The sequence below is a fragment of the Phyllostomus hastatus genome, unplaced genomic scaffold, assembly GCF_019186645.2.
Source record: "Phyllostomus hastatus isolate PE091 unplaced genomic scaffold, TTU_PhHast_1.1 phas_contig_86, whole genome shotgun sequence".
In the NCBI taxonomy this organism is placed as follows: Eukaryota; Metazoa; Chordata; class Mammalia; order Chiroptera; family Phyllostomidae; genus Phyllostomus; species Phyllostomus hastatus.
In genome coordinates, this window is record NW_025333977.1 from 94,537,936 (window position 1) to 94,561,481 (window position 23,546).

At 41.3% G+C, this 23,546-nt stretch overlaps 1 protein-coding gene across 3 annotated transcripts in view; it reads left to right on the forward strand.

Moving 5' to 3' along the window:
- The first annotated feature begins 812 nt into the window (after window positions 1–812).
- The window catches only part of SENP5 (SUMO specific peptidase 5), a 76,616-nt gene continuing 53,882 nt past the window's right edge, over window positions 813–23,546 (forward strand). For 2 of the 3 annotated variants that reach the window (XM_045851069.1, XM_045851071.1), the window contains exon 1: window positions 813–993. The gene's annotated coding sequence lies outside the window, so the exon portion shown is untranslated. Of the gene's footprint in view, window positions 994–5,486; window positions 5,541–23,546 lie in introns of those variants that run through there. The other variant, XM_045851070.1, reaches the window with a different exon arrangement.

Consider the following 23,546-nt stretch of genomic DNA (forward strand, 5'->3'; position numbering starts at 1 on the left):
CAGAAATTGGCTGTAATGTTTTCTAGCTGTCATAATGTTGCATTATAACTGTCCCTTTCCCCACAAGTAGGCGGAAGGCTTACAAAGGACTACTTCATGCTTACATTTTAAAAATGTTGAATGAGTAGTACTTCAACACATCAGGCTGATGCCACTTTCCTCTCTCAATCATAAAGAAAATGAGATTTATAGCACAGAGTTAGCACTTGTAGGTCAGTCACTATTTTTTCCCAGGGCTACTTCAGTGAGTATATCCAAGTTCTTCCCTCCGTGGTAAGTGTTCTCAAACTCAGTTAAGGAAAGGCGGGGCACAGATAAAGTGGTTCAATACAATACCACTTATCTGGTATGGTACCACAGGGTAAGGTTACCACTGGAGAACAGGAGAAGAAAAGCCTGGGTCAGAGCATCCAGAGCAGGAGCGAGATTTTTGGTGTTTAGCAAAAGCGGTTAGTGGAGGGAGGAGAGGCTGTACAGTAGTAGTGGTCGACCCTAGCCTTTTGAAAGGAAAAATTTCAGAGAGGTCTGAAGTATCAAAGCCACTTTGTAAAGCCTCTGGAATTCCTAGATCACAGTTTCTACAAGTCCTCAACGTGTAGGGAAGGAGGCGCGAAGGAAGTCCAACCAGTGCGAGCGCAGCGCACAAGCCAGAAGTCCAGGGAAGGGGGGTGGGGGGGAGAGGGGCACGCTCGCAGCAGGAAGTGGAAGGCGGAGCCACGCCCCTAGCGTGGGGCATCGCTAGCATTCCCGCCCCTCAGCACGCAGCGCAGGCGGGGCTGAGGCGGAAGGGCACGGAAGGAGGTGACGACGTAAGTGAGCGCCGGCTTCAGCAGGAGCTCCAAAGAAAGCTCCGCGGCCGTGGCCGCTCAGAGCAGGCCAGGCATCTCTCGCTGACGGGGCTTTTCCTTGGAGCTGGCGAAGGCAGGGCCGCAGTGCGAGCTGCCGCAGTATTTGGGCCTACGGTGGGGCAGGTGAGGGCAGTGAAGGACGGAGGTAAGCAGGAGTCCGGCTGTCAGTTCAGCCTAATGTCTTATAGATCCGGCTTCCTGGCCATTCCTGCTCCAGTGCGCGCCAGCTCAGCACCCTGGCCTCGAGGCCTCCAGCGCTGCCCCCCTCCTACGTCCGCACTGGAGGCAGCGGATTTCTCCCGGGGCCGCTTCTGTACCTTTCTGGGGCGGGAAGGGAGCTCGTTCCCAGGGACCGCTGTCTTCCCCTCTCCCTTTCCAGTTCGAGCTGTAGGACGCAGAAGTAGAGAAAACTAGCGCCGCCACGGCCTCTCCTTCTGAAGCCAGGGAAAGCGTTGAGAGAATTGCTGTTAGGGGAACTTCAGCCCCTGCCGTCTTGGAAGTCAAGGATTTTTATTTGTTCGGACAGTTCTGCTTCCTTCTGCCCTTTGGTTTCTTCCTCTCACTCCTGGGACCCTGTTCTAGTGAATGGGTATGGCACAATTGAGCATTAGGGTGGTGGGAGACGTGATTTTCTGTTTGGTAGGAAGTATCAACCCCAGTGCCACTGTATGCTCACGCCATTGGGAGAGGACGGATGTGGGAAGGGTTTTCAATTTAGAGCTTGAAGAGCTGAGTTGAGATCCTAGCCTGCCATTTGGTAGTAATTTTAATCTCGTGCTAGGCACTTCGACGTGTAAAGTGGAGTTTTTTTTTTATACCTATATAAATTAGTAAGGAGAATTCAACGCAATGAAGAACGTTAAATTAATCATGAGATGTTTTGGGAATCTAGTTAAACTCGGTTTAAGAATATCCGGGACACTAAATGGTAGGTTCCTAATTATGTCTTTTGTCCAGAATAACTAAGCTTAGTATGGAGAGGTGTGCCAAAGAAGATGCTAGGATCTTGTGTAACCACACAAGTTTCTGTTTTGGGTAGGCCAGCATTAGGAAGAAATCAGTCTCCTAGCCACCCAGATGGTTCATGCTTATTGGTAGAACATTATTAGTATATGAGGAATGACCCAAATTACTTTTGTTCCTTACTAAAAATAACTTTAGGAGAAAACCTAGGAGGGGTTTCATGTACACCTTGGCCCACTTTAGAAGGAATTCATTGCACCTATTTCTGAGGACCCCTTTGCTCTGCCTCCAAAACATTTCATGTTAGTTTGAAAATGTGCAGAGGCCTTGGCCAGTGGCTCAGTTGGTCACAGCATTGTCTGTATAACAAGAGGTTGCAGGTTCAATCCCCTGTGGGGGCACGTAGGGGAGGCAACAAATTGATGTTTCTCTCTCTTTCTCTCCTCCCTCTCCCCCTTCCCTCCCTCTTTTCCTTTCTCTCTATAGTCAATGAACATATCCTTGGGTGAGGATTTTTAAAAATATATTTGCAGAGGATAACCACAGGAACTTGAATCCTTTTGAGTGGGTGAGCCTGATGAGATGCTTTTCTCTGTATTCGAGAGAAGAACATTCACCACTGTGAAATTTAATAGAACCTAAGTTAGAGAAGTGTTTGGGGAGGAGGGTTGGGAGACCGAGTCAGTGTTTTGAATGAATGGCCCCTGTTATATTTGCTCAGACACGTTAAGGATGCTTTCTTTACCTCAGTAGAATGTGATATTGGCTGCTATGCAGTATGTTAACCAAGTGCTATTATATTCAGTTCTTTTGACACAGAATTTTCAGTTTGGAATTTTTCAGTCATGGATAAGAAAGGGACCTTGAGGGTCATTGATACAATGGTTCCAAAATCTGGCTCAGCATCAGAAGCAGTTGGGGAGTTAAAGCCAAACCCCAGATGCCTGGATGCTACCTCAGAGGATGTGAAGAGAGGGACCTGGCTATTTTAAAAAGCCTCTCAGGTGACTCATGGTATGCAAACACAGATGTAGATCAGGTTCACATTTTATTTATAAACATACTCAAAGATGAGTGTCAATGCCTAAGTAATTTGTTGCCTTCTTAATTTTTAAAATATATTTTATTGACTATGCTCTTACAGTTGTCCCAATTTTTTCTCCCCTTTAGTCCTCTCTGCCCTGCACCCCCTCTTCTACCAGCATTCCCCCACCTTAGTTCATGTTCATGGGTTGTACATGTAACTTTTTTGGCTTCTACATTTCTTTTCTTTTTTTTTTTTTTTTAAGATTTTATTTATCTTTAGAGAGGGAAGGGAGGGAGATAGAGACAGAGAAACATCAGTGTGCGGTTGCTGGGGGTCATGGCTTGCAACCCAGGCATGTACCCTGGCTGGGAATCGAACATGCAACACTTTGGTTCACAGCCCGCGCTCAATCCACTGAGCTACACCAGCCAGGGCTGGCTTCTACATTTCTTATACTATTCCTACCCCCACTCCCTGTCTATTTTGTACTTACCATTTATGCTGCTTACTCCCTGTACCTTTTCTCCCATTCCCCTCCTCCCCTTCCTTGCTGATAACCCTCCATGTGATCTCCATTTCTGTGATTCTGTTGCTGTTCTTGTTGTTTGCTAGTTTGTTTTTTGTTTTGTTTTGTTTTTTTAGGTTCAGTTGTTTATAGTTGAGTTTGTTGTCATTTTACTGTTCATATTTTTGATCATCCATTTCTTAGATAAGTCCCTTTAACATTTCATATAATAAGAGCTTGGTGATGATGAACTCCTTTAACTTGACCATATCTGGGAAGCACTTTATCTGCCCTTCCATTCTAAATGATAGCTTTGCTGGATAGAGTAATCTTGGATGTAGGTCCTTGCCCTTCATGACTTGGAACACTTCCTTCCAGCCCCTTCTTGCCTATAAGGTTTCTTTTGAGAAATCAGCTGACACTCTTATGGGAACTCCTTTGTAGGTAACTATCTCCATTTCTCTTACTACTTTTAAGATTCTCTCCTTATCTTTAATCTTGGGTAACTTAATTATGATGTTCACTGGTGTGTGCTTCCTTGGGTCCAACTTCTTTAGGACTCTCTGAGCTTACTGGACTTCCTGGAAGTCTATTTTCTTTGCCAGACTGGGGAAGTTCTTCATTATTTGTTCACGTAAGTTTTCAATTTCTTGCTCTTCCTCTTCTCCTTCTGGCACCCCTATGATTCTGATGTTGGGATGTTTGAAGTTGTCCCAAAGGTTCTTAAGCCTCTCTTCATTTTTTTGAATTCTTGTTTCTTCTTTCTGTTCTGGTTGAATGTTTATTTCTTCCTTCTGATCCAAACTGTTGATCTGAGTCCTATTTTTCTTTCCTTCACTGTTGGTTCCCTTTATTTCACTTTTCATAGTCTTCACTTTTTCTATTTTGTGACCATACTTAACAAAATCTGTGAGCATCCTGACTACCAGTGTTTTGAACTCTGCATCTGATAGGTTGGCTATCTTTTCATTGCTTAGTTCTATTTTTTCTGGAGCTTTGATCTGTTCTTTCCTTTGGGTCTTTTTTTTTAAGTCTTGGAGGACCTGTCACATAGTAAGGGGTGGGGCCTTAGGTATTCACCAAAGTGGGGCAACCCATTTGGCTGTGTTGTGCCTCAGTATATGAGGGAGGGGTTGGAGAGTGAACAATGTGGCCTGCTCAGCTCTCTGTCAACTTTCAGTCACTTCTTCTACTACCCACAAGCAAATTGGACCCTTGTGGTGCTGATTCCCAGGTGGGTGGACTTGTGTACATTCTAGGACCCTGTAGGTCTTTCCAACAAACTCTCCTGTGAGGCTGGCAGTTTCTCCCACTGCCTCAACTCCCACAGGTTTTTTTAGTCAGAGGTTTTGAGGCTTTATTTCCCCTCACTGGAACCCTAGGTTGTGAGGTCTGTCTTGTTCCCATGTTGTTCCTCTCGGTTTACCTGCTCTGCCTGCTGCAGTCTTGCCGGGATCTCTACCCCTACCTCCTGCTCATCTCTACCCCTCCTGCCATTCTGGATGAATGTTTCTTTAACTCCTTGGATGTTGGAATTCTGTACAGTTCGATTTTTCTGTCATTTCTGGTTGTTTTTTGTTTTTAAATTTGTTGTTGACTTTCTTTTGGTTCTGTGAGGAGGCACTGTGTATCGACCTATGTCTCCCTCTTGGCCAGAAGTCCTTAATTTTCTTCTTTATAACTTTCCTTAACAAATTATCTTACTTGAATCAATAGTACTATTTCAGGTTTTGTGGTGCCTTGAGCCCAGAAGTTAAAAACAAGTTATTTAAGCCCTTGGCAGTGTGGCTCAGTTGGTTGGGTGTCTCCTGCAAACTGTAAGGTCGTGGGTTCAATTTCCACTCAGGACACATGCCTGGTTTGCAGGTTAGGTTCCCCAACTAGGGTTGGGGCATGTGCAGGAGGCAGCTGATTAGTGTTTCTCACATCATTGTTTCTCTTACTCTCTTTCTCCCTCCCTTCCCCTCTCTCTCTAAAATCAATAAAAGAAAAAGAAAACAAGTTAAGTTAGTATGCGTAATTTTTAAAAAAGATTTTATTTATTCTTAGAATGGAAGGCGGGGGGAGAGAGAGAGAAAGAAAGAAAGAAAGAAAGAAAGAAAGAAAAAGAAAGAAAGAAAGAAAGATCAATGTGAGAGATACATCATTTGGTTGTCTCTTGCACACCCCCAACTGGGGAACCTGGGCTGCAACCCAGGTATGTTCCCTGGCTAGGAATTGAACCAGCAACCTTTTGGTCATGGGCCTGCATTAATTCACTGAGCCACACCAGCGAGGGCAGAATGTGTAGTTGTTTTTATATCTTTATATGCATTTAGACTCCTTAATACTCTTTGATGAAGTAAAATTTATATTAAAATTTCTTACTAAATGTTGCTTAGGTTTGTTTGTTGGTAGAATAATGTAAAGATTAAATATCACTTTATAAATCACTTTTTTAGTAGGCTTTTGTGCCAAGCCTTCATAAATCATGAAAGAATACAACTTAAGAATATTTTTTTTTGTATTGGCTTATTGTAAGCCTAGTGCTATACACAGGCTTTCCCCCTCCATTCTGGTGTGCTTGGCCACTTAACTTTGTATCACTAACTAGTTTGAGAACTGCTCTATATTGCCTTATAAACACCTGATTTAACTAAAGGTTTTCAGTATTTGCTTGAAAGCTTGTCTTTACATTTTTAGTTTATTTTTCTCTTTTTGGTTAAGTTGTACTGTGCTACTGATTTAAAGAATTTGGTAGATGGCTAGAAAGCATTAGCTGATGAGGTGGTAATAGTGCTTTTTGTATTTTTCTTACTCATTATAGTGAAAATGTCATGACTTTTTGGGGGGGTGTTAATGTTTTAAGAATCATTAAGGTAATAGGCCATTAGGCACACACATAGACACACATTAGGGTGAATGTCCCTTTCAGATAAATGTATTCAGCCCTCAAATAATTCTTTGATAACCTTCTCATTGCTCCAGTAAATCTGTGTATGTAATTCTATGTTAGTAGTAAAGTCAGAAATGGACTGTACATCAGAAATCCTCTAAAGGAAGATGCTGAATTATTTTCTTTGTGAAAATGACCCAGTTTATAGCATGTTAATTTCCTACAACCAGATAACAAAGGGCATTCTAAATTCACTGATTAAAAAAGCTATATTGCCTTGACTGGTGTGGCTCAGTTGGTTGAGTGTTGTCCCCTAAAGCGAAAAGTCAGAGGCTTGATTTCTGGTCCTGGCACTTGCCTGGGTTGCGGTTTATCCCCACTCACGTCTTGTGTGAGAGGCAACTGATCGATAGTTCTCTCCCTCTCTTTCTCCCTCCCTTCCCCTCTCTCTAAAAATAAATAAATAAATAAAGTCTTAAATTTAAAAGGCCGTGTTAACAGATAGGTAGTCTGTGAATTCAGACGCAGATGAAAAACAAGTTGCTGAGTCTCTAAAATTTTTATTTTTGTCAGTTTGAAGTATCTTAGTTCTAAATTTTGAAAAATTATTTCAGATTCTGATAGAGTGAACTTTTTAAGTAGAGGCATTTAAGAAGAAAAGATAAATAATGAACCTAGGGTCACAATTTTATTTTATTTTTTTAAAGATTTTATTTATTTTTAGAGAGAGGGGAAAGAAAGGAAAGGAAAGGGGAAAGAAGCATCAGTGTGTGGTGGCCTCTCACATACCTCCCACTGGGGATCTGGCTGCAACCCAGGCACATGCCCTGACTGGGAATCGAACTGGCATCCCATTGGTTTGCAGACCCGTGCTCAATCCATTGAGTTACCCCAGCCAGGGCCCTAAGGTCACAATTTTCATCTAAACTGATATCTAAACAAATTTAACATAGAAACAAAGGCAGGGACTGTCTTGTAAGAATTGAAGACCCAGTGAAAAGTGGAATTTAGAACTCCGCTTTTCAGTGGTACTTGAGGCAGTCTTCTGTTTGTAAGGACTTGAGTCCAAAATTGGATGCTTAATCCACTTTATATCTGATAGCTGAATGTGAAAAAAGTATTATTAGTAGGTACCATAAATGTGTAAATCTCCAATTCTCTTTTTGGATTTTTTTAAAAGATTTTTATTTATTTATTTTTAGAGAGGGAAGGGAGGGAGAAAGAGAGAGAGAACCATCAATGTGCGGTTGCTGGGGGCCATGGCCTGCAACCCAGGCATGTGCCCTGACTGGGAATCAAACCTACGATGCTTTGGTTTGTAGCCTGAGCTCAATCCACTGAGCTATGCCAGCCAGGGCTCTTTTTGGATTTTTTAAAAAATGTATTAGTTTTAGAGAAAGAAAGAAACACTGATTTGTTTTTTCTTATTTATGCATTCATTGGCTGATTCTTGTGTGTACCCTGACTGGGGATCAAACCCACAACTTTGGGGTATCAGGACAGATGCTTAAGCAACTGAGCTACCCAGCTAGGGTCTCCAAAGTTACTTTAGCTAATTCTTTTCTGGTCTACTCCTTTTAGTGTGGTTATGGTATTTATTTGTAATACATTTAGTTTCATTTATTTACTGTAATTCATCTTAGATTCTTCCTGCATTCTGGTTGATTTTAATTATTTATTTTTACAGTATTTGAGGCATTAACGTGGTTCTAAAAGTCAGAACTCTACAAAAAGGCATACTCAGAGAAGTGCCACTCCCCTCTCATCCCTTCCACCATTTTCTTAGTCCTCATTTTTTTCACCTCATGCCATTCTCGTTAGTTTCTGGTTTATCCTTCCCATGATTTGATTTTTATTTCAGTTTGTCTTTGGAGGGGGCACAAAAGAGCAGATCCATGTGTATTTTCTTATTTTTTCTTTTACGAAAGGTGGTTGTATAGTAAAGAATTTAACTTTGTCCAAAAAAGAGCCTCCTTTCCTTGCCTTCTGATGTGCCTGATTAGAGAGTATTTGCTTCAGGGCCTTGGGTCACTGATAGTCTAACAGTATGATTTAGGATGGGGCTGACCATGTCAGAAAAACCAGTATGATTTAGAGTGATTGACTTTAGTATCTGTGAATTTCCAGTGGACTGAAGACTGAGCTCAGTCTTGTGGGCAATCAATTATGTCTATAAACCCAATAAAAACTCTGGATATCAAGGGTCTTGTGAATTTTCCTGGCTAGCAATGCTCTGTGCATATTGTCATACACTAATGCTGGGAGTGTAAAGCTGTCCTGGCTCCAAGGGGAGAAAAAACCCCAGCAGCTCTGCATTTTTTACTTCTGTACTCTGTCCTGTATGCTTTTTCACTTGGCCAATCTTAGTCCATGTTCTTCAACTGTTATAAACCGTAACTATGAATATTAGTTTTCAATGTGTTCTTTTTCACTTTTTTCAATTTTTATTTTACAATTATAGTTAACAGACAATATTACATTAGTTTTAGGTACACAACATAGTGATTACAAAGTGATCACCCTGATAAATCTAGTACCCATCTGATACCGTACATAGTTATTACAATATTATTGACTATATTTGTTATGCTATACTAAACAACCCTGTGGCAGTTTTGTAACTACCAATTTGTACCTTTTTAAAAAAAATTTTAAAATATATTTTTAGGGGGGAAGGGAAGGAGAAAGGGGGAGAGAAGCACCAATGTGTGGTTGCCTCTCACATGTCCCCAACTGGGGTCCTGGCCTGCAACCCAGGCTTGTGCCCTGACTGGGAATCAAACTGGAGACCTTTTGGTTTGCAGCTGGCACTCAATCCACTGAGCCATACTAGGCAGGGCCAATTTGTACGTCTTAATCTTGTTCCCCTTTTCACTCATTTCCCTAGCATCCCTCCCATCTGGCAATCATCATAATGTTCTTTCTATGTGTGAGTTTGTTTCTGTTTTCTTGGTTCATTTTGCTTTTTAGATTCTACATAGAAGTGAAATCATATTGTATTTGTTTTTCTCTGACTTGTTTCACTTAGCATTCTAGATCTATCCGTATTGTCACAAGTGGCAAGATTTTATTCTTTTTTATAGCTAAGTAATATGGCTAAGTAATATTTCATTGTATATATGCACCACCAGTTCTTTATCTGTTCACCTATTGATGGACACTTAGGTTGCTTCCTTATCTTAGCTATTGTAAGTAATGCTGCAATGAACATATGGATGCATATGTCTTTTTGAATTAGTGTTTTGGGTTTCTTTGGATACGTATCAGAAGTGGAATTTCTGTGACCGTCTTTGTCTCCTTTTATAACCTTTGTTTTAAAGTTTGTTTTGTCTGGTGTATTTCTTTTTTCATTTCCATTTAACATGAAGCTCAGAGTGAGTGAGTCCTTCAGTGAGTAAGTCTGCATGCAGGCCCTTGAAGGAGAACACCTGGGACTTCAGAAGCCCTCTGCCTCACTCAGCCCCAATCTCCACTGGTTTTCACTTGCCAGAAGTTATGGGAATTTCTCTTTCCAGCCCTGGAACCCTGGGCTGGGGAGCCTGATGTGGGTTTGGGACTGCTTGCCCCTCAGGGTGGACCTCTGCAATGATGATATCCCTCCTGATTTATTTATTGATTGATTGATTTTAGAGAGAGAAGAAGGGAGAGTGGAAAAAATATCAATTTGTTCCACTTATTCACACACTCATTGGTTAACTTCCATTTGTGCCCTGACCAGAGATTGAACCCACAATCCCAGCACGTCAGGATGACACTCCAACCAACCAAGCTACCGGGCCAGGGTGACACAGACCCCGGCTTGTGGGGTGCATGGCGTTGTGGCTGAGACGAGACAGATTCATATGGACTATGGAGTCCTGTGGAGGAAAAGGGATGGCATAGCCACTCTCTCAAGAGGAAAGCGCTCCGACCCTTGCCTTGACAGACTTTTATTGTTTTTTCTGGGCACACTGCATTAAGGCTGGTCCTTATTTACTATGCACAGGTTTGCTTTAGGTGGTTACCTTTTACAGAAAACAAAGGAGAAGATGTTGCTAATTACATCACAGAAGAAGGATATTTGCAAATGCAAAGGGAAAAGTGGTTGAACTGGTTACACTCTTCCTTGGAAGGTTTACCATAGATTTTAGGAAGTTACTTTAAAGATATGCAGTAAACGTTTGCTGCCTCAGTTGAGGGTGAGGGAATTTTAGCAAAAAGCAAGTCTCAAAGCAACCTAGGTACAATGCAGGCCTGATTCCCCATGGGAGAACCTATCCATGGGCATGGGTCCTGTTTACTGGACCTTGCTTTCCACTGGCTTGTATGAGTGGGAGCTGGGCCCACGTCATGCAGAACAGTCTCTTATACCAGGGCACTCCTGATTTTTTTTTAATTTGGTTTTTAATCCCTTGTGATTTTTTAAAAAGACTTTATTATTTTTTTTTAGAGGTGGTGGGAAGGGAGGAAGAGAGGGAGAGAAACATTGATGTGGGAGCTTCTTGCACACCCCCAACCAGGGGCCTGGCCCACAATCCAGGCATGTGCCCTGCCCGGGAATTGAACCTGTGACCCTTTAGTTCACAGTCTGGTGTTCAACCTACTGAGTTACACCAGCCAGGGCATCCCTCCTGATTTTTAACTGTTTCATGTGCATGTGGGACCTGCCTGTTCTGGGTCTGCCCCTCCTACAAGTCCCCATGTGGCTGCTTTTGTATATCCTTAGTAGGACTGCTGTTCAGTTCAACTTCAGGAAGTTCTCAGTGATGATTGTTCTGTAATTGTAATTTTGATGTGGTCATGGGAGTAGTTGAGCATGGCATTTACATACTGCCTTTATTTTATTTTTTTAAAAAATTACAGTTTGCATTCAGTATTATTTTGTAGTTTAGGTGTACAGCATAGTGACTGGACAATCACATACTTTACAAAGTGGTTCCCGTCAGTATTTCACATATCTATCTACCTGGCACTGTATATAGTTATTACTGGGTTGGCCAAAAAGCTCATCTGTTTTTTTTCTATAAGATGGCTCTAGTAGCGCTTAGTTGTCTTTAATTTCATTCAAAACAATTTTGTTAGATTGTATTGTGATAGCCGGATAGTAAGATAGTATTGTCATATCAGTGTGCATTTAAAAAAGAACTTATCAAAACTGGTGAAATTTTGTGTAGCCATTTTAATATTGAAGATGGAAGAAACTAGGCAACATCTTCAGCATATTATGCTTTATTATTTCAAGAAAGGAAAAACAACGAAATGCAAAAAAAGACTTGTGCAGTGTATAGAGAAGGTGCTGTGGCTGATAGAACATGCCAGAAGTGGTTTGTGAAGATGTGTGCTACAGGTTTCAGGCTGGATGATGCTCCATGGTCAGGTAGACCAGTTGAAGTTGATAATAATCAAATCAAGACATTAATTGAGAACAATCAATGTTATACCACAGGAGATAGTCAACATACTCAAAATATCCAAGTCAATAAAGTTATTGGTGAAAATGAATAATGTGTCTTTTTATTTTATGGGAAAAACTAAATGGACTTTTTAGCCAATTCAATATTTTGGAAATTAACATCTTATCAGATGTATCGTTGGCAAATATGTTCTCCTATACAGTGGGTTCCCTTTTCATTTTGTTGGTGATTGCTTTTGCTGTGCAGAAGCTTTTTTGTTTGATGTAGTCTCATTTGTTTATTTTTTTCTTTTGTTTCCCTTGCTCTAGGAGATATATCATCAAAATATTGCTATAATTAAATGTCTTGAGATTTTACTATGTTTTCTTCTAGGATTTTTATGGTTTTGTGACACATTTAAGTATTTTATCCATTTTGAGTTTATTCTTGTGTGTGGTGTAAGTTGGTTGTCTAATTTATTTTTTTGCTTGTGTCCGGTTTTCCCAATACTATTTATTGAAAAGACTGTGTTTACTCTGTTGTATGCTCTTGCCTCCTTTATCAAATATTAATTGGCCACAAAGGTGTGGGTTCTCTGCTTGGTTCTGTTGATCTATATGCCTGTTCTTTTATGCCAGTACCAGACTGTTTTGATTACAATAGTCTTGTAGTATAGTTTGTTATCAGATAGTATGATGCCTCCAATTTTGTTCTTTCTCCATATTGCTTAGGCTACTTGGGGTCTTTTTTGGTTCTATATAAATATTGGAACATTTGTGCTAGATCTGTGAGATTTGCCATGGTATTTTAGTAGGAATTGCATTGAATCTAGAGATTGCTTTGGGTAGTTTGGACATTTTAATGATGTTAATTCTTCTAGTCCATGAACGTGGTATAAGCTTCCACTTATTTGTATCTACCTCAGTTTCTTCAATGTCCTGTAGTTTTCTGAGTACACATCTTTTACATCCTTGGTTAAAATCTTTTCCAGGTACCTTATTTTTGTTGTTATTGTTTTTGCTATACTAAATGAGATTGCTTTCTTAGTTTCCCATTTTGATAGTTTATTGTGGGTGTATAAAAATGCCACCGATTTCTGAATATTAATTTTGTATTCTGCCACTATGCTGAATTCATATATTAGATCTTTTTTTTCTGCGGATTCTTTAGAGTTTTCTATGTACAGTATCATGTCATCTGTGAATACTCACAGTTTTACTTCCCCCTTTCCAATGCCTTTTATTTCTTATCTGGTTGCTGTGGCTAGGACTTTCAGTACCATGTTGAATAAGAATGGTAAAAGCAGACATCCCTGTCTTGTTCTTTCTTGTAGTTTTTGCCCATTGAGTATGATGCTGGCTGTGGATTTTTCATATATGGCCTTTATTATGTTGAAGTATGATCTCTTTACTCCCACTTTGCTGAGAGTTGTTGCGTGGGTCACTGGCCAGCAGTGATCACGGAACGCTGTGGATGGCTCGACGATAAACACGCGAGAAAAAACATGCACAGAGACAAACTAGTTTCTGTGGAGAAGTAGGGACGAAATGGCCACCCCTTCTAGTGAGGAGCGCGCCGATTTACAGTCCGTACCTGCTTTTATTGGGCTCATTCTGCATAATAATTCAGGTAAAGTACAGTACTCATTAGGGGGAAGTAAGGAACCATAGAAAACAAAGAACTCTGCCGGTCTGTTGAGTTGGGGGTCAAAGAGCTGTAAGACTGAGGAACAAAATAACTTCCTCCTAAGACCCTTCTCATTCAACTGAGAGCATTCTAAACAAAGAAGGTTTCACAGTAATTTACACGTTCTTTCTTAGGCCTGATCACCCCGGGGAATCTGCACTTCTCAGTACTGAGCTGCACCACCCTGTCATTGTTTCAGGCTTAGGTGGAACAAGGGAACTAAGGCAACTGGGAGACAAGGAGGTTTTCTCCCAGATGCTGAGAACTCAGGCTATGTCAAAGCCGAGGAGCGAGGGTCCATCACCCCCCTTTTGCTGCAGCCCCCCAAGTCCTTCTTTTGGGGGGGCCTCCCAAAGTGATCGTGCCTGTCTTAGGTCGTTCCCCCTGTGGGGAATCTTACCCGTCTTTGGCTAACCGACCAAGCTTTTTGGGGTTCAGTTATGAATAAAGCAGCAGAAGCAGCATTCCTGCCAGGAAGATAAGCTTTTGTCTCCTTGCTGGCTTACAGTTCCAAGGGCGTTCCCTTAGCCTTAGCCTAGGCGGGGGTTTCAGCTTCTGATACCAGTCAGGGCGGTTCCCAACAAGAGTTTTTATCATAAATGGGTGCTGGATTTTATCAAATGTTCTTTCTGTATCTATTGATATGATCATGTGATTTTTATCTTTCATTTTGATTATGTCATGTATTACATTTATTGATTTGCAAATATAGTACCAAGCTTGCATCCCCACAACAATACCACTTGATCATGGTGTATGACCTTTTTAATGAATTAGTGGATCCCATTTGCTAATATTTTTTGAGGATTTTAGCATCTATGTTCCTCAGGGATATTGGCCTATAACTAACTTTCTTTGTAGTGCTTTGTAACTAAAATCTGGTTTTGGAACTAGGATAATGCTGGCCTTATAAAATGAACTTGGAAGTCTTCCCTCCTCTTGAATTTTTTCAAATTCAGTTCAGTTTGAGAAGGATAGGTATTTTTTGAATTATTGGTAAAATTTGCCTGTGAAGCCATCTGGTTTAGGACTTTTGTTTGCTGGGAGGTTTTTTTTTTTTTAATTACTGTTTCATTTTCATTTGTAATTGTTCTATTCAGGTTTACTAATTCTTCCTGATTCAATTTTGGAAGGTTATGTGTTTCTAGGAATTTATCCATTTTGCCCAGGTTGTCTAGTTGGTTTGCATACTTTCTAACAATCCTTTCTCTCTTTTTTTGTGATGCCATTCTCCTCTTTCATTTTTGTTTTTTTATTTATTTTTGTCCTCTCTCTTTTTGTCTTGATTACTGGTTAAAAGTTTGTCTATCCTTTCAAAGAACCAGCTCTTGATTTCAACAAATCTTTTGTATAGTGTGTGTGGTGTGTGGTTTTATTTATTTATTTACTTTTGGTCTCTATGTTGTTTATTTCCTTCCTTTTTACTTTGGGCTTTGTTTGTTCTTTTTCTAGTGCTTTTAGGTGTAGGGTTAGATTGAAATTTTGTTCTTGCTTCTTGAGGTAGGCCTATAATGCTATGAACTTTCCTCTCAGGACTGCTTTCTCTGTGTCCCGTAGATTTTGGGTTGTTGTGTGTTCATTTTCATTGTTTCCAGGTATTTTTAAATGTCTTCCTTTATCTAATTGTTAACCCATTCATTGTTTAATAACATGCTATTTAGCTTCCATGTGTTTGAACATTTTCCAGTTTTTAAAAACATTGTAATTGGTTTCTAGTTTCATGACATTGTGATGTGCGAAGATGGTTGATATGATTTCAGTACTTCTAAATTTGTTAAGACTTATTCTGTGTCCTCACATGTGGTTATCTTTGAGAATGTTCCATGCACCCTTGAGAAGAATGTATATTCTATTTTGGGATGAAATGTTCTGTAAATATCTATTGGAACCATCCAGTCTAGTGTGTGATTTAAAGTTGCTGTTGCCTTCTTGATTTTTTTGTCTGGAGTATCTATCCATTGTTGACAGTGGAGTATTAAAATTTCCTAGAATGACTGTATTTCTGTCAATGTCTCTCTTCAAGTCCACCAAGATTTCTATATGTATATAGGTGCTCCTATATTGGGTTGCATATATGTTTATAGAGGTTATATGCTCTTGTTGGGTCGATCCCGTTAGTATGTGGTGACCTTCTTTGTCTATTGTTGAGGCCTTTTTTTTTTTAAGTCCATTTTGTCAGATGCAAGTATTGTTACCTCAGCTTTCTTTTTTGTTTCTATTTGCATGGAATATTTTTTTCACCCCTTTACTTTCAGTCTGTGTATCTTTTGTTCTGAGATGGGTGTCTTGTTGACAGCATATATATGGGTTATATTTTCATAGCCATTCAACTACCTGTCTTTTGATTAGAACATTTAATCCATTTACCTTTAAGGTTATTGATAAATATTTATTGCCTTTTAAAAAATATCTATGTTCCTCTATCTCTTTTCTTTTTAAAGCAGTCCCTTTAACATTTTTTGCAATATTGGTTTGGTGGTGATGAACTCTCTGTTTTTTGTTTTGTTTTGTTTTTGTCTGGGAAACTCTTTATTTCACCTTCAATTTTAAATGGTAGCCTTGCTGGACAGAGTAGTGTTGGTTGCAGGTTCTTGCTTTTCATCACTGTGAATAATTCATGCCAGTCCCTTTTGGCCTGATGTGTTTCTGTTGAGAAATCAGTGGACAGCCTTATGGGAACTCCCTTGTAGGTAACTGACTCTCTCTCGCTGCCTTTAAGGTTATCTCTTTGTCTTTAAACTTGCTATTTTAATTATGATGTGTCTCTGTGTAGGTCTCTTTGATTGGGACTCTCTGTGCTTCCTGACCTTGTGTGACTTTTTCCTTCACCAGGTTATGGTAGTTTTCTGCCATTATTTCATCAACAGGTTCTCTGTTCCTTGCTTACCCTTCTCTCCTCCTGGTATACCTATGATGTGGATGTTGCTGTACTTCATGTCATCCTAGAGGTCCTTTACACTTTTCTCATTTTTTGAAATTCTCTTTTCCTTCAGATACTTTTCTTGGGTACTTACTGTTGTCTTGTCCTCTAAATCACTGATTCAGTACTTTGCTTCATCTAACCGTCCGTTGATTCCTTCTAGTGTATTCTTTATTTCTGACTGGTTCTTTTTTATGGTTTGCATGTCCTTTTTAATGCTTACTATCTCTTTGTTTAAGGTCTTACTGAGATCATTCGTTCTTCTTCTAAGGCCCTTGAGCATCCTTATAGCCATTGTTTTAAACTTTGCACCTGGTATTTTGGTTGCTTCCATTTCATCTAATTCTTTTTCTGGGGATTTCTCTTGTTCCTTTATTTGGGACATATTTCTTTGTCTCCTCATTTTTTTCTGTGTATTAGGTAGATCTGCTATGACTTCCAAACTTGTTATGATGGTTTTATGGTAAAGGTGTCTTGCTGGGTTCTGTGGCACAAATCATCTACATTACCTGAGCTTTGTTTCTTGTGAGTTATGTGCACCTCCTGTTGTAGTTGAGTCTCGAATGCTGTTGGCCCTTTCATGAGTGGAATTAACCCTTCAGGCTGGTTGACTATCAGGGTAAACCTCGACCACTGTATATGAGGCTTTGCAGGGGCTGCCCTCTGAGGTAGAGTTGTTCCCAGCAATACCTGCTGGTACCTGCTGGAATTCCCCTTTGGGTACACTGCTTGGGTGGCTAGTTGGGTAGAGCTCTGGTATATTCTGAAGCCCTCCACTTGCGTTGGTTCTGGGTCCACTTGGGTTAGGTTTAATTACAAGTCACTGTCAGACATGGTGTATAAATGGCTTTGAGCTACTTGACTGGAGCTACCACACTGTTCATTGTTTGTATCTGTATCTACTGGAGGGGCCGATCTGTAAAAGAGTCAGCTTCTTCCACCTTAGGGCTGGGGGCAGAACTATTAAAATAACTGAGGCTCCCTTAGGCCTGCCTCTACCTGAGGTTGCCTGGTCTTCCAGAGCTTCCAAAGAAAGACTGTATGATGAGCCCAGTTAGCTGCAATCCACAGTCTTTTCCACACATTGGGAACTCACTAGAGTGGAGGAACCAGGGTTGGAAGAACAGGGCCAGTGTGTCTCTTACTTTGTGATCATGCAGTCAGGTATTCAAGTGTGGAGAAAGTGGCTCTTGCTTCAAAGCCAAATTACTCAATCTCTGCCTGAGTCTCCAACTCTAGTTTCCCCTGGAGGGGTTCACTGCAGGTTCAGTTTGGTTGCAGATACCTGTCCCCCTCTATAGGAGCAATCTCATTTGCCTGAGGTTCAGGGGGATAGATCAAAAGTGTCTCCTGTTGTGGATGATGCTGGCCCAGCTAGCATGAGGGTCCTAAGCAGTTCATCCTAGTTCCAGACAAAGGTCTCCGAAGGTCTCACACTTTGGATACCCCAGCTCTGGGCCACTCTCCCTTTCCCACTGTAGAACTGCAGACAGTGCGCCCGGGTGTTGGGGCTTGGCAGGGCTAATTGAAACAGTGTCCTGTTAGGGGCTGTGCCTACAAGCCTGTAGCATGGAGCGGGTGGTGAGTGAAAGCTACCCTTTCCCTTTCAGGGGTAGCTTGGGTTAAACTGGCAGGGGAAACTGGATTTTCCTACTCACAATGTAGACACACAACTCAGCACTCCTCCAGCTGGTTCCCAGACCAAAGCTTTCCTGAGAGACACTGTCTGAAAATCCCAGCCCTCTGGTCCCCCTGCATCACTGCAGCCAAATTCCTCAGGACTGGGCCAGAAGTCCCTGTGTGGCTGCACTCAGCAGGAAGGGGTGGGGGTGGGGGCAAGTGATTTGACAGGTGGTAGAGACTGGCCTTCTTTCCAAAGTCACATGGTTCAGTTACCATCTGGGTCTCCGACAGAAGCCTTCCCAGAACAGAGAAGCCCCTTAAAGTCACTGTTGGGTGCAGCCTGCAAACCCTTCCACCAGAGCTGAGGACAGCAGTGTGGCCTTGCCAGCACTTGGAATCTGGATTGTGCATTCCCCAGGCTAGTGCTGTAACACTAGTAGTGCTCTTCCCTGTGAGGGTGTGGTTTGGGTCTCTCAGGGAGACCAAATCCCCACTGATCTTTACTACCAGATACTATTCAGGCTCCCTTCCCATCTCTGTTGCTCTGTTTTGGGGATTCCTTCGTGGGGGTGAGATCCTGTGCTCCCAGGGGGAGGGAGTTTTGCGGCCACAGTATCCCTCCAGCATCTCAGCCTCTACTGCACCTTAGTGCAGAGCTATCCCTTTCCATGTCAACACCTCTCTTACCAGTTTGTATGTGGCTTTTTCCGTAAGACCTTGGTGATTACATTGCAGTTCAGCTAGTGTTCTGTTGGTTATTCAGGTCAATTGCTCTGTAATTTAGCTGTAAATCAGATATGGGGCCAAGAGCAGGTAGGAGTTGCTTCCACCTACTCTGCAGCCATCTTGGAATTCTCGAACATCTCTTCTTTAAAAATTTTTATTTATTTATTTATTTATTCATTCATTCATTCACTTATTCATTCATTCATTCATTTATTTATTAGAGTGGAAAGGAGAGAGGAAGAGAGGAAGATAAACTGATGTGCAAGAGACACAATTGGTTGCCTCTCACATGCTCCCCAACTAGATACCAAACCCACAACCTAGGCATGTATCCTGATCAGGAATCAAACAGGTGACCTTTAACTTTGTGGAATGATGCCCAACCAACTGAGCCACACCGTTTAGGGCTCGCACATCTTTTCTTATGAATAAGGATTATTTAAAAATCTTTTTGTGAATTGTCTTCTCATGTCTTTTCTTCCATTTTCCCATTAGGCTTTTTGTTCTTTATTCCTCAGTTCATTGTATTAGGGATATTAGCTCTTTATTTTCTATTGAGTTTTTCATTTTTGCTATTTAATTTCCAAGGCCCCTTTATTGTTTATGATTATTAACTTAAAAATTCTGCCCCAATAAAAATGACAAGTTTCTGTGCCTATAAAAACAATAACATTCTATTCTTTTTTTTCCTAGTGGATTTTCTTTTACTTCTTTTAGGACTGTTAGGTTTTTTTCTTCCCTTTTGTCACTTTTTTATTGTAGTAAAATATACATAACAAAATTTACCATTTTAATCATTTTTAGGTGTACAGTGCAGTGGCATTAACTACATTTACATTGTTGTGTAGCCATCACTACCATTTATCTTCAGAACTTTTTTCATCTTCCCAAAATGAACTCTGTACCCACTACACAGTAACTCACCTTCCCTCCCCTCCTTAGTTTTTTAGAGTTGAGTTCTCCATATAAGTTTTTGCTTTTATCTCTTTGGTCTACTTTTGGTTCACTAGAAGTCTGGTGATTCTTGGTTATTCTGTCATTTTAAAGAAAGACTACTAAGAAGTTGCTTGGAAATTCTGAGCATGTGATGAGACTTCTTAAATTTGGAATGAACTATGGGCTATACTGCACCATTTTGTGGGGGGAATGTCTGTGTAAATAGATTTTCTTGTGGACCAACCAGATTCTCTAGAGAAGAATCTTCCAGTCTTCTGCTTGAGTGGATGAGACAGATTACCCAGGGTCTGGGAGACAAGTGGGAAAGTGTGTGTGGGGGTCTTGTATGTATTTAACATATAATTCTATCTTCAAATTATGCCTGGGATTCCCATCTTCATAGCTTCTATTTTACCCTTTCTGAAGGATAAACTAATGTTAAGTAGGGGTAGGGCAGTTACCTGCTGTATGGAGTTGAGGAGGAGTTTGGGGTCTCATTGCTTTTTTTTAAAAGATTTTTTAAAATTTATTTTTAGAGAGAGGATAAGTGAGGGAGAAAGAGAGGGAGAGAAACATCCATGTGTGAGAGAAACATTGATCTGTTGCCTCTCTCATGCCCCCAACCAGGAATGTGGCCTGCAACCCAGACATGTGCCCTGACTGGGAATCCAACCTGCGTCCCTTTGGTTCACAGGCCTGCTCTCAATCCAGTTAGCTACACCAGCCAGGGCTGCTTCTTTTGTTTTTTTAACTTAATCTTTATCTTATTTTTTCCATTATAGTTTAGGCCCCTTATACCCCTCTTCCCCCAGCAGTCACTGCTTCTTAAACTTTGGACTACATTGTGCAGGGTTGTCCAACCTTTCAGTGTCTCTGGGCCACACTGGAAGAAGAGTTGTCTTGGGCCACACAGTAAATACACCAGCGAACACTAATGAAAACTGATGAGCAAAAAGAAGATTTTAAGTAAATTTACAATTTTGTGTTGGGCTGCATTCATAGCCATCCTGGGCTATGTGCAACCTGCAGGCTGTGGGTTGGACACCCCTGCTAGAGTGATCGTTCAGGCCTGTTTAGCTGAGGCATCCCAAAATATCAGTATCTGTTGATATTTTCTCTTTGAATGATATTTTCTCCCCTGGGAAGAAGGATTATACCCTTTGGGTGTAAATCTTTCTGGGAACCAAGTAGCAAAAGAAGTTAGGGAAGGAATTCACTATGTAAACTTATTTAATATTCTCCTATTGTACCCCTGCCCTTTGATATGCATGGTGTGCTTAAATGTCCTGGGTCGTCCTCCCCAGAAGTGAAACTTTGGTTACCTGCTAGGGTAGGGGAAGGGATATTAGGGTCTGTTTTTATTCAGACTTTGAATCAGTCCTTCCTTTTTCTGTTCCTCTCATGCTTTGACCTTCATAGATATTATTACTTCCAATTTTTAAGCCTTTCTGAGGTCCTGTAGCTTGTTTTTTGGTTTCTCCTACTACTGGCTTAGTTTCTGCTCTTTTGGCTTACTAACTCTGTTAATTCTCATTCACCTACTTTTCTTCTTTAAACTTTTATTTTCTTTGTTGTTGAGTATGTTTGCCTTTTTAAAAACTCCATTTTGCCCTGGCTGGCATAGCTCAGTGGATTGACCGCGGGCTGCGAACCAAAGCATTGTAGGTTCGATTCCCAGTCAGGGCACACGCCTGGGTTGTGGGCCAGGTCCCCAGTGGGGGGCGTGTGAGAGGCAACCACACATTGATGTTTCTCTCTCTCTCTTTCTCCCTCCCTCCCCCTCTCTAAAAATAAATAAATAAAATCTTAAAATACCCTCCATTTTGTCATCTTAATGGGATTTAGAGAGGGAACTGAGATAAAAATGTGTCAATCCCCACCCGTTTTTTCCCAGAGAAAACTAATGCACAGAACGGCATTACAGCTTCTTAGTAAGTTATTAGTAAGCTGAAATTAGAATATTGGTTCTCTGATTCATAGTCTAGTATTTCTTCTACTCCACCTGCAGTGGCTGGTGCCTTTCTTTTTAGCTAGAGAGCCTTCAGTAATACGAGATCTTATTAAATCATAGGGGAGTCATATTTGCTTTTGACTGTGGTTTTTATCTACCATTTCCCATAGGTGTGTTCCTAAAGTTCATACACACAGACACACATGCATGCTGCATTGGCTTTTTAAAATTATATTTACTTGAGAACATAACTGGGGAAGAACACCTGATAGAGTCTTGTCCTCACATAGTCAATAATTGGTTGACAAACAGGAGGCTGGTATTTTTTTTTTAATATATTTTATTGATTATGCTATTACAGTTGTCCCATTTCCCCCCTTCTCTCCCCTCCACCCTGTACCCCCTCTCCCACCCACGTTCCCCACTTTAGTTCATGTCCATGTGTCATACTTATGAGTTCTTTAGCTTCTACATTTCCCGTACTATTCTTGCCCTCCCCTATCTATTTTCAACCTACATTCTATGCTACTTATTCTCTATACCTTTTCCCCCTCTCTCCTCCTCCCACCCCCCCTGCTGCTAGCCCTCCATGTGCCCTCCATTTCTGTGGTTCTGTTCCTGTTCTAGTTGTTTACTTAGTTTCTTTTGGTTTTGCTTTAGGTGTGGTTGTTAATAATTGTGAGTTTGCTGTCCTTTTACTATACATGTCTTTTCTTTATCTTCTTTTCTTAGATAAGTCCCTTTAGCATTTCATAAAATAAGGGCTTGGTGATGATGAACTCCTTTAACTTGACCTTATCTGAAAAGCACATTATCTGCCCTTCCATTCTAAATGAAAGCTTTGCTGGATAGAGCAATCTGGGATGTAGGTCCTTGTCTTTCATGACTCGGAATACTTCTTTCCAGCCCCTTCTTGCCTGTAAGGTCTCTTCTGAGAAATCAGCTGACAGTCTGATGGGAACTCCTTTGTAGGTTACTGTCCCCTTATCTCTTGCTGCTTCTAGGATTCTCTCCTTCGTTTTTACCTTGGCTAATGTAATTATGATGTTCCTTGGTGTGTTTCTTCTTGGGTCCAACTTCTTTGGGGTTCTCTGAGCTTCTTGGATTTCTTGGAAGACTGTTCCCTTTGCCAGATTGGGGAAGTTCTCCTTTATTATTTGTTCAAATACGTGCTCAATTTGTTGCTTTTCTCCTTCCCACTCTGGTACCCCTATAGTTTGGATGTTGGAACGTTTAAAGGTGTCCTGGATGCTCTTAAGCTTTTCCTCGATTTTTTGAATTCTTATTTCATCATGCTTTCCTGCTTGGTTGATTCTATCTTCCTTCTGGTCCACTGTATTGTTTTGAGACTCAGATTCCTTCCTTTCACTATTGGCTCTCCTCCGAGTATCTTCCTGCATCTCTTTTATGGTAACCTGCATCCTTTCATCTAAATTGCACCCAAAATCAATCAATTCCGTGAGCTTTCTAATCACCAGTGTTTTGAACTGTGCATCTGATAGATTGGCTATTTCTTGGTCGCTCAAAAGGATGAGTCCTGGGGGACTGATCTGTTCTGTTGGAAGCATGTCTTATGTCTTTCCCTGTCTCTCCTTTTTTTTTTTTGGTTTGGTCACTCCTGTTACAGTGGGGGCGGAGCCTTAGGTGTTCACTGGGGATGGGCACCCCAGTCGCTAGATTGTGATGTTATATGTGGGGACGGGGACGGGAGTGGGGGCGGGAGGGAACAATGGCGGTAGTTCTGTTTTCCTGGGCCCAGACCCTTCTCTGGGATCCTGGGCTGTGAGCTCTGCCCTGGTCCACAATCGCTGCCTCACTGAGTTGGCCAGGCACAGCTTGCGTACTCAGGGATCACCGCTGCGTTCTTGTGCCCCAGATGGCTGTCGCGCTGATTTCATGCCAAATTTTCCCCGACCTCCTCGCGCCACTGACCCAAGCCAGCCCCGCGCCCACCCAGCTCATCGTCTCCTACCAGTCTGGATGTACGGGTCTACTTCATCTTCTTGGCTGTCCAACTTCCATTCAGATAAATCCTCTGTCAGTTCTGAGTGTTATTCTGTCTGTAAACTATTGTTCTAATCTTGGTTGTGCGAGGAGGTACGGTGCGTCCACCT